Here is a 12711-nt window from a genome sequence, read left to right as displayed (position 1 = left end):
AAAATGCTATAGATGAAAGCTCTCATGCTATTAGCCCCGCCCCTTGACCTTTCATTAGAAATGTTCTTTAAATAACCAGGATAAATACATGGAGATAATTAATCTGAAATTATGACATCATCAACGACCTCCAGAGGACAGGAGTGAAGGTATCACCATCCACTGTTAGTGACATCATCAACAACCTCCAGAGGACAGGAGTGAAGGTATCACCATCTACTGTTAGTGACATCATCAACGACCTCCAGAGGACAGGAGTGAAGGTATCACCATCTACTGTTAGTGACATCATCAACGACCTCCAGAGGACAGGAGTGAAGGTATCACCATCTACTGTTAGTGACATCATCAACGACCTCCAGAGGACAGGAGTGAAGGTATCACCATCTACTGTTAGTGACATCATCAACGACCTCCAGAGGACAGGAGTGAAGGTATCACCATCTACTGTTAGTGACATCATCAACGACCTCCAGAGGACAGGAGTGAAGGTATCACCATCTACTGTTAGTGACATCATCAACGACCTCCAGAGGACAGGAGTGAAGGTATCACCATCTACTGTTAGTGACATCATCAACGACCTCCAGAGGACAGGAGTGAAGGTATCACCATCTACTGTTAGTGACATCATCAACGACCTCCAGAGGACAGGAGTGAAGGTATCACCATCTACTGTTAGTGACATCATCAACGACCTCCAGAGGACAGGAGTGAAGGTATCACCATCTACTGTTAGTGACATCATCAACGACCTCCAGAGGACAGGAGTGAAGGCATCACCATCTACTGTTAGCAGATGGCGTCATGAACTAAAGCACAGAGGCTGCACCAGAAGATGCTAACCACTCATCAGCAAGAAGAACAGGAAGGCCCGGCTGGAATGTGCCAAAAAAGCTCAGAGACCACCCTCAAAGATTCTGGGACAAAGTTTTATTGACTGAAGAGATAAAGATAAACCTTTACCAAAGTGATGGAAAGACTAAAGTTTGTAGAAAGAAAGGATCTGCTCATGATCCCAAACATACAAACTTCATCTGTGAAACACAGTGGAGGTAATGTCATGGCTTGGGCTAACATGGCTTCTTCAGGGACGGGCTCATTAGTCTTCACTGATGATGTAACACATGATGGTAGCAGAAATGAACTCAGAACTCTACAGAAACATTTTGTCTGCCAGTTTAAAGAAAATGCAACCAAACTGACGGGGAGATCCTTCATCACGCAGCAAGTTAATGACCAAAACACACTGGCAGAACAACAAAGGAGTTCATCAGGAGCAAAGGTGGAAGGTTTTAGACTGGCCATGTCAATCTCCAGACCTAAACCCTATAGAGCAATTTAGCTGCTAAAGAGGAGACTGAGGGGAGAAACCCCCAAAACAAACAACAACTGAGAGAGGCTGCAGTGAAAGCCTGGAAAAGCACCACAGAAGAAGAATGCTAAAGTTTGGTGATGTCAGAGGATCACAGGATTGATGCAGTTACTGCAAGAAAAAGATTTGCAGCTAAAAATTAAGTGTGATTCACTTTAATCTGTTTTAATATCTGTTCCAATACTTTAGCTCACATGAAAATGTGATGTTCTGTTACAAAGAAAGCTATCTCTTAAGTTGGCATCAGATCCAGACGTCAGCACCTGGAAATAAAAACTGAAATGTTGATCTCTCGTCTCATATTCATCTTTTTATATGAAACCCAAATGTTTTCAGTCTACAGCAAAAATGAAGGAACTGGGCCCACCACCCACTTTTGGATGGATCTGTGATTAATCTGAGATTAAAGAAAACCGTTTAATACATGGAGATTATTAATCTGAGATGACAGAAAACAGTTTAATACATGGAGATTATTAATCTGAGATGACAGAAAACAGTTTAATACATGGAGATTATTAATCTGAGATGACAGAAAACTGTTTAATACATGGAGATTATTAATCTGAGATTAAAGAAAACTGTTTAATACATGGAGATTATTAATCTGAGATTAAAGAAAACTGTTTAATACATGGAGATTATTAATCTGAGATTGAAGAAAACTGTTCAATACATGAAGATTGTTAATCTGAGATTAAGGAGAACTGTCAATACATGGAGATTTTTAATCTGAGATTACAGAAAACTGTTTAATACATGGAGATTATTAATCTGAGATTAACGAGAACTGTTTAATACATGGAGATTATTAATCTGAGATTATAGAAACTTGAATACATGGAGATTATTAATCTGAGATTATAGAAACTTGAATACATGGAGATTATTAATCTGATATTAAAGAAAACTGTTAAATACATGGAGATTATTAATCTGAGATTGAAGAAAACTGTTTAATACATGGAGATTATTAATCTGAGATTAACGAAAACTGTTTAATACATGGAGATTATTAATCTGAGATTAACGAGAAATGTTTAATACATGGAGATTATTAATCTGAGGTTAAAGAAAACTGTTCAATACATAAAGATTATTAATCTGAGGTTAACAAAAACTGTTTAATACATGAAGATTATTAATCTGAGATTAACAAAAACTGTTTAATACATGGAGATTGTTAATCTGATTTTAAAGAAAACTGTTTAATACATGGAGATTATTAATCTGAGATTACAGAAAACTGTTTAATACATGGAGATTATTAATCTGAGATTAAGGAAAACTATTCAATACATGGAGATTATTAATCTGATATTAAAGAAAACTGTTTAATACATAAAGATTATTAGTCTGAGATAAGAAAAACAATTGTTTAATACATGGAGATTATTAATCTGAGATTAAAGAAAACTGTTTAGTACATGGAGATTAACGAAAACTGTTTAATACGTAGAGATTATTAATCTGAGATTAATTAGAACTGTTTAATACATGGAAATTATTATTCTGAGATTACACAAAACTGTTTTATACATGGAGATTATTAATCTGAGATTCATGAAAACTGTTTAATACATGGAGATTATTAATCTGAGGTTAACAAAAACTGTTTAATACATGGAGATTATTAATCTGAGATTAACGAGAACTGTTTAATACATGGAAATTATTAATCTGAGATCATAGAAACTGTTTAATACATGAAGATTATTAATCTGAGATTAAAGAAAACTGTTCAATACATAAAGATTATTAATCTGAGGTTAACGAAAACTGTTTAATACATGGAGATTGTTAATCTGATATTAAAGAAAACTGTTTAATACATGGAGATTATTAATCTGAGATTAACGAGAACTGTTCAATACATTAAGATTTTTAATCTGAGGTTTACGAAAACTGTTTAATACATGGAGATTATTAATCTGAGATTGAAGAAAACTGTTTAATACATGGAGATTATTAATCTGAGATAAACGAAAACTGTTCAATACATAAAGATTATTTATCTGAGGTTAACAGAAAACTGTTTAATACATGGAGATTATTAATCTGAGATTAAAGAAAACTGTTTAATACATGGAGATTATTAATCTGAGGTTAAAGAAAACTGTTTAATACATGAAGATTATTAATCTGAGATTAACAAGAACTGTTTAATACATGGAGATTGTTAATCTGAGGTTGACGAAAACTTTTTAATACATGAAGATTGTTAATCTGAGATTCATGAAAACTGTTTAATATATGGAGATTATTAATCTGAGGTTAACAAAAACTGTTTAATACATGGAGATTATTAATCTGAGATTAACGAGAACTGTTTAATACATGGAAATTATTAATCTGAGATCATAGAAACTGTTTAATACATGGAGATTATTAATCTGAGATTAAAGAAAACTGTTCAATACATAAAGATTATTAATCTGAGGTTAACGAGAACTGTTAAATACATGGAGATTGTTAATTTGATATTAAAGAAAACTGTTTAATACATGGAGATTATTAATCTGAGATTAAAGAAAACTGTTCAATACATAAAGATTATTAATCTGAGGTTAACGAAAACTGTTTAATACATGGAGATTGTTAATCTGATATTAATGAAAATTGTTTAATACATGGAGATTATTAATCTGAGATTAAAGAAAACTGTTCAATACATAAAGATTATTAATCTGAGGTTAACAAAAACTGTTTAATACATGGAGATTGTTAATCTGATATTAAAGAAAACTGTTTAATACATGGAGATTATTAATCTGAGATTAACGAGAACTGTTCAATACATTAAGATTTTTAATCTGAGGTTTACGAAAACTGTTTAATACACGGAGATTATTAATCTGAGATTAAAGAAAACTGTTTTATACATGGAGATTATTAATCTGAGGTTAAAGAAAACTGTTTAATACATGAAGATTATTAATCTGAGATTAACGAGAGCTGTTTAATACATGGAGATTGTTAATCTGAGGTTGACGAAAACTTTTAAATACATGAAGATTGTTAATCTGAGGTTAACCAAAACTGTTTAATACATGGAGATTGTTAATCTGAGGTTAACGAAAACTGTTTAATACATGGAGATTATTGATCTGAGATTAAAGAAAACTGTTTAATACATGGAGATTATTAATCTGAGATTAACGAAAACTGTTTAATACATGGAGATTATTAATCTGAGATTACAGAAAACTGTTTAATACATGGAGATTATTAATCTGAGATTAACGAGAATTGTTTAATACATGGAGATTGTTAATCTGAGGTTGACGAAAACTTTTAAATACATGAAGATTGTTAATCTGAGGTTAACCAAAACTGTTTAATACATGGAGATTGTTAATCTGAGGTTAACGAAAACTGTTTAATACATGGAGATTATTGATCTGAGATTAAAGAAAACTGTTTAATACATGGAGATTATTAATCTGAGATTAACGAAAACTGTTTAATACATGGAGATTATTAATCTGAGATTACAGAAAACTGTTTAATACATGGAGATTATTAATCTGAGGTTAAAGAAAACTGTTCAATACATAAAGATTATTAATCTGAGGTTAACAAAAACTGTTTAATACATGGAGATTATTAATCTGAGATTAACAAAAACTGTTTTATACATGGATATTGTTAATCTGATTTTAAAGAAAACTGTTTAATACATGGAGATTATTAATCTGAGATTACAGAAAACTGTTTAATACATGGAGATTATTAATCTGAGATTAAGGAAAACTATTCAATACATGGAGATTATTAATCTGAGATTAAAGAAAACTGTTCAGTACATGGAGATTATTAATCTGAGGTTAACGAAAACTGTTTAATACATGAAGATTATTAATCTGAGATTAACAAGAACTGTTCAATACATGGAGATTGTTAATCTGAGGTTGATGAAAACTTTTAAATACATGAAGATTGTTAATCTGAGGTTAACAAAAACTGTTTAATACATGGAGATTGTTAATCTGAGGTTAACGAAAACTGTTTAATACATGGAGATTATTAATCTGAGATTAATGAAAACTGTTTAATACATGGAGATTATTAATCTGAGATTACAGAAAACTGTTCAATACATAAAGATTATTAATCTGAGATTAAGGAAAACTATTCAATACATGGATATTATTAATCTGAGATTAAAGAAAACTGTTCAGTACATGGAGATTATTAATCTGAGGTTAACGAAAACTGTTTAATACATGAAGATTATTAATCTGAGATTAACAAGAACTGTTCAATACATGGAGATTGTTAATCTGAGGTTGATGAAAACTTTTTAATACATGAAGATTGTTAATCTGAGGTTAACAAAAACTGTTTAATACATGGAGATTGTTAATCTGAGGTTGATGAAAACTTTTTAATACATGAAGATTGTTAATCTGAGGTTAACGAAAACTGTTTAATACATGGAGATTATTAATCTGAGATTAACGAAAACTGTTTAATACATGGAGATTATTAATCTGAGATTAACGAAAACTGTTTAATACATGGAGATTATTAATTTGAGATTAACGAAAACTGTTTAATACATGAAGATTATTAATTTGAGATTAACAAGAACTGTTCAATACATGGAGATTGTTAATCTGAGGTTAACGAAAACAGTTTAATACATGAAGATTGTTAATCTGAGGTCAACAAAAACTGTTTAATGCATGGAGATTGTTAATCTGAGGTTAACGAAAACTGTTTAATACATGGAGATTATTATTCTGAGGTTAACGAAAACTGTTTAATACATGGAGATTATTAATCTGAGGTTAACAAAAACTGTTTAATACATGGAGATTATTTATCTGAGATTAACCAGAACTGTTTAATACATGGAGATTATTAATCTGAGATTAAAGAAATCTGTTCAATACAGGGAGATTATTCATCTGAGATTACAAAAAACTGTTCAATACATGGAGATTATTAATCTGAGATTAACGAGAACTGTTCAATACATGGAGATTATTAATCTGAGATTATAGAAAACTTTAATAGATGGAGATTATTAATCTGATATTAAAGAAAACTGTTTAATACATAAAGATTATTAATCTGAGATAAGAAAAACAGCTGTTTAATACATGGAGATTGTTAATCTGAGATTTACGAAAAGTGTTGGTAAAAAGTACCGAAAACAGGATTATTCAGTATATAGACTTTAAGTGTATGTCTGCTCAGATTAAGGATTAAATGGCACCCACATTATTCTACCATTTACCTCCCTGTTTAATGTCAGGATCATGCCTCTGTTCATTTCCTGTGTACCAGCTCAGATTTAGATCAAACCCAGGTTAATCATTGTCTCTGTGACTCTACCATCAGGACGGCCGTCTGACTCTGGCTGAGCTGACTGAAAAGTTGGACGTCATCAAAATCAGCACCATCACAGATTATGGAGGAATGAAGGAGGTGGAGGAGCACGACGAGCTGTGAGGGGGTCAGAACGAGAGGAGGAGGAGGAGCTGTGAGGGGGTCAGAACGAGAGGAGGAGGAGGAGCTGTGAGGGGGTCAGAGAAGTTCAGAAAAAAATAAACCTTCAAATACCGACTGTCTGTTGACCTTGAAGAAATATTCTACCAAAGATACAGCTAAAAACAATAAACCATGGATAACAGAAGGCATAGCAAATGCTTGCAAAAACAAAAACATCTTTATAGACTATTTTTAAAACATAGATCCAAGGAAACAGAGCAAAGATATAAATTATACAAAAATAAGTTAACAAATATAATTAGAACTAATGAAAAAATGTATTACCATAAAATACTCCAACAACATAAGAACAACATCCAAGGCACCTGGAAAGTATTAAATAGCATAATAAAAAAGGGAAGGGAAAAAAGTGACTATCCAAATTACTTTGTGAAAGATGCTCTAATTATCAAAAAAAATGAGGAAATTACAAATGCTTTCAATAATTTTTTCATAAATGTCAGATCTGACCATGCAAACAAAATTGTTCAGCCATCTGACAGAAATGGATTAGATAAGAGAATTATCAAAGAAAGCGTTAACTCATTTTTTAAAAGGTGAAATTGAAATAATTAAAGTTGTCAGTGGGTTTTCAAACAAGAGGTCAACAGATTGCTCTAGCCTAGACATGAGTTTTGTTAAAAACATTATAGATCGTATTGTTGCACCTCTCACACATATTTGTAATCAATCTTTTCTCACTGGTATTTTTTCCTTCACAAATGAAAACCGCAAAAGTAATACCTCTTTATAAAAGTGGAGATCGACACCAATTCACCAACTACAGGCCAAATTCGCTCTTGTCACAATTCTCAAAAATCCTAGAAAAATTATTTGTTGTAAGGCTTGACAATGTCCTCGATAAATAGAACCTAATAAGTGACCATCAGTTTGGCTCAGATCAAATAGATGGACCTCGATGGCAGTCATGGAGCTGGTAGAGGAAATATCTTCAGCGGTAGACAGCAATGAATACACCGTCATGTTTTTATTGATCTTAGCAAGGCCTTCGATACCACAGATCATGAACTGCTGTTGGCCAGAATGGAAAGGTATGGTATCAGAGGCATTGTACATGATTGGCTAAAAAACTATCTCAGTCATAGGATCAGTACGTACATATTAACAACATGAATTCAGAAAAGAAATTTATAACTCATGGAGTCCCACAGGGCTCTGTCCTGGGGCCAAAACTTTTTATTATGTATATAAATGACATCTGTGAGGTCCTCAAAGACATGCAGTGTATTTTATTTGCTGATGATACCAGTCTCTATTGTTCGGGAAAAAATTTAGAGCAACTGCTAGATGTAGTGGAAAAAGATCTGGATACACTAAAGAAATGGTTTGACTACAATAGATTATTGATGAATTTAAACAAAACAAAATATATAATTTTTGGTAATAGAAAGATTGATCAACAGTAAACATAAAAATTAATCAAACTGAAATCGTAAGGGTGAGTAATACAATTTTTTTGGGTGTCCATATTGATGATAAACATAACTGGAAATTACATATAAATTATCTCCAGACAAAAATATCTAAAGTAATTGGTGTAATGTGTAAAATCAAAAGCTACATAAACTTGGACTCACTTAAATTGTTATACAATTCCCTTATTTTCCCATATTTAAATTATTGTGTTGAAATATGGGGAAACAATAATTTAACCACCATACAATCTATTTCCACACTACAAAAGAAAGCTATTAGAATTGTAAATCATGTAGGTTATCATGCCCCAACAAATCCATTGTTCATTAATCTAAATACATTAAAATTACCTGATCTAATCGATCTTAATACAGCCATCATGATGTATAAGGTTCATAACCATAAGCTCCCTGACTGCATTCAGCAAAGGCTCAAACCCAGGGAAACCCCATATAATCTGAGAGGAACTGATGAATACCAAAAACACAAGGCCAGAACAAATACAAAAGCTCGGTGTAACTCTGTGAAAGGAGCAGATTTATGGAATAAACTGGAAGAGAGATTAAAACAAACCACTTCAATAAAAGCATTCAAACAAATGTATAAAACAAGTAGACTGTGCAATTACAAAGCACTAGAATAGCTCTTACTAATTGTTCATACATCTTAAAAAAAAAAGTTATAAATTTATTTAAATAATTTCGACTGGTGGCTTAAATGAGTTTGTTTTCTTTTCATATTTGCTGCTTTTTGATGGTTTTATCTAGCCATACTATTGGTATTGGTTTTTCTATAATGTAAAATGGGTTAGGCATAAAAAAGTCATGCACTTCAGCCTAAACCCTTTCAGTCATCAATGTCATATGTTTTTGTCTGGCCTGTTTATGTTGTTGTTCAAGCCAATGACTGGAGAAAAAATAAACCAAATGAAAACCTTCTCAATGTCAGCGAGGATCAGACTTTTGATTTGAAAAATCACAGTTTACAGTTGAACAAATCGGTGATAGAACACAACAGAGAGTGTGATATAATAGAATGATAGAACACAACAGAGTCTGACAGAATAGAATGACAGAACACAACAGTGACTCTGATAGAAAAGAATGATAGAACACAACAGAGACTGACAGAATAGAATGATAGAACACAACAGTGAGTCTGATAGAAAAGAATGATAGAACACAACAGTGAATCTGAGGAAAAGAATGATAGAACACATCAGTGAGTCTGATAGAATAGAATGATAGAACAAAATCGTGAGTCTGAGAGAACAGAATGATAGAACACAATAGAGTCTGATGGAATAGAATGATAGACCACAACAGTGAGTCTGAGAGAATAAAATGATATCACACAAAAGTGAGTCTGATGGAATAGAATGATAGAAGACAACAGTGAGTCTGACAGAATAGAATGATAGAACACAACAGTGAATCTGATAGAATAGAATGATAGAACACAACAGTGAGTCAGATAGAATAGAATGATAGAAGACAACAGTGAGTCTGATAGAATAGAATGATAGAACACAACAGAGTTTGATAGAATAGTATGATAGAACACAACAGTGAGTCTGATAGAACAGAATGATAGAACACAACAGTGAGTCTGATAGAATAGAATGATATCACACAACAGAGAGTCTGATAGAATAGAATGATAGAACACAACAGAGTCTGATAGAATAGAATGATAAAACACAACAGTGAGTCTGATAGAGCAGAATAATAGAACACAACAGAGAGTCTGATAGAAGAGAATGATAGAACAAAATCGTGAGTCTGAGAGAACAGAATGATAGAACACAATTGAGTCTGATTGAATAGAATGATAGAAAACAACAGTGAGTCTGATAGAATAGAATGATAGAACACAACAGTGAGTCAGATAGAATAGAATGATAGAACACAACAGAGTCTGATAGAATACAATGATAGAACACAACAGTGAGTCTGATAGAAAGGAATGATAGAACACAACAGTGAGTCTGATAGAAAAGAATGATAGAACACAAAAGTGAATCTGAAGGAATAAAATGATAGAACACAACAGTGAGTCTGATAGAAAAGAATGATAGAACACAACAGTGAGTCTGATAGAAAAGAATGATAGAACACAACAGAGTCTGATAGAATACAATGATAGAACAAAATCGTGAGTCTGAGAGAACAGAATGATAGAACACAATAGAGTCTGATGGAATAGAATGATAGAACACAACGAGTCTGATAAAAAAGAATGATAGACCACAACAGTGAGTCTGAGAGAATAAAATGATATCACACAAAAGTGAGTCTGATGGAATAGAATGATAGAACACAACAGTGAATCTGAGGAAAAGAATGATAGAACACAACAGTGAGTCAGATAGAATAGAATGATAGAAGACAACAGTGAGTCTGATAGAATAGAATGATAGAACACAACAGTGAGTCAGATAGAATAGAATGATAGAAGACAACAGTAAGTCTGATAGAATAGAATGATAGAACACAACAGTGAGTCTGATGGAATAGTATGATAGAACACAACAGTGAGTCTGATAGAACAGAATGATAGAACACAACAGTGAGTCTGATAGAACAGAATGATAGAACACAAAAGTGAGTCTGATAGAACAGAATGATATCACACAACAGAGAGTCTGATAGAATAGAATGATAGAACACAACAGAGTCTGATGGAATAGAATGATAGAACAAAACAGTGAATCTGAGGAAAAGAATGATAGAACACAACAGTGAGTCAGATAGAATAGAATGATAGAAGACAACAGTGAGTCTGATAGAATAGAATGATAGAACACAACAGTGAGTCAGATAGAATAGAATGATAGAAGACAACAGTGAGTCTGATAGAATAGAATGATAGAACACAACAGTGAATCTGAGGAAAAGAATGATAGAAGACAACAGTGAGTCAGATAGAAAAGAATGATAGAAGACAACAGTGAGTCTGATAGAATACAATGATAGAACACAACAGTGAGTCAGATAGAATAGAATGATAGAAGACAACAGTGAGTCTGATAGAATAGAATGATAGAACACAACAGTGAGTGAGATAGAATAGAATGATAGAAGACAACAGTGAGTCTGATAGAATAGAATGATAGAACACAACAGTGAGTCTGATAGAACAGAATATCACACAACAGAGAGTCTGATAGAATAGAATGATAGAACACAACAGAGTCTGATAGAATAGAATGATAAAACATAAAAGTGAGTCTGATAGAATAGAATGATAAAACACAACAGTGAGTCTGATAGAGCAGAATAATAGAACACAACAGAGAGTCTGATAGAATAGAATGATAGAACAAAATCGTGAGTCTGAGAGAATAGAATGATAGAACACAATAGAGTCTGATGGAATAGAATGATAGAACACAACAGTGAGTCTGATAAAAAGAATGATAGACGACAACAGTGAGTCTGAGAGAATAAAATGATAGAACACAACAGTGAGTCTGATGGAATAGAATGATAGAAGACAACAGTGAGTCTGATAGAATAGAATGATAAAACATAAAAGTGAGTCTGATAGAATAGAATGATAAAACACAACAGTGAGTCTGATAGAGCAGAATAATAGAACACAACAGAGTCTGATAGAATGATAGAACAAAATCGTGAGTCTGAGAGAACAGAATGATAGAACACAATAGAGTCTGATGGAATAGAATGATAGAACACAACGAGTCTGATAAAAAAGAATGATAGACCACAACAGTGAGTCTGAGAGAATAAAATGATATCACACAAAAGTGAGTCTGATGGAATAGAATGATAGAACACAACAGTGAATCTGAGGAAAAGAATGATAGAACACAACAGTGAGTCAGATAGAATAGAATGATAGAACACAACAGTGAGTCTGATAGAATAGAATGATAGAACACAACAGTGAGTCAGATAGAATAGAATGATAGAAGACAACAGTAAGTCTGATAGAATAGAATGATAGAACACAACAGTTAGTCTGATGGAATAGTATGATAGAACACAACAGTGAGTCTGATAGAACAGAATGATAGAACACAACAGTGAGTCTGATAGAATAGAATGATAGAAGACAACAGTGAGTCTGATAGAATAGAATGATAGAACACAACAGTGAATCTGAGGAAAAGAATGATAGAACACAACAGTGAGTCAGATAGAAAAGAATGATAGAAGACAACAGTGAGTCTGATAGAATACAATGATAGAACACAACAGTGAGTCAGATAGAATAGAATGATAGAAGACAACAGTGAGTCTGATAGAATAGAATGATAGAACACAACAGTGAGTGAGATAGAATAGAATGATAGAAGACAACAGTGAGTCTGATAGAATAGAATGATAGAACACAACAGTGAGTCTGATAGAACAGAATATCACACAACAGAGAGT

Source organism: Cheilinus undulatus, linkage group 21 (genome assembly GCF_018320785.1).
Source record: "Cheilinus undulatus linkage group 21, ASM1832078v1, whole genome shotgun sequence".
Classification (NCBI taxonomy): Eukaryota; Metazoa; Chordata; class Actinopteri; order Labriformes; family Labridae; genus Cheilinus; species Cheilinus undulatus.
Note: the sequence above shows the minus strand (reverse complement) of the source record.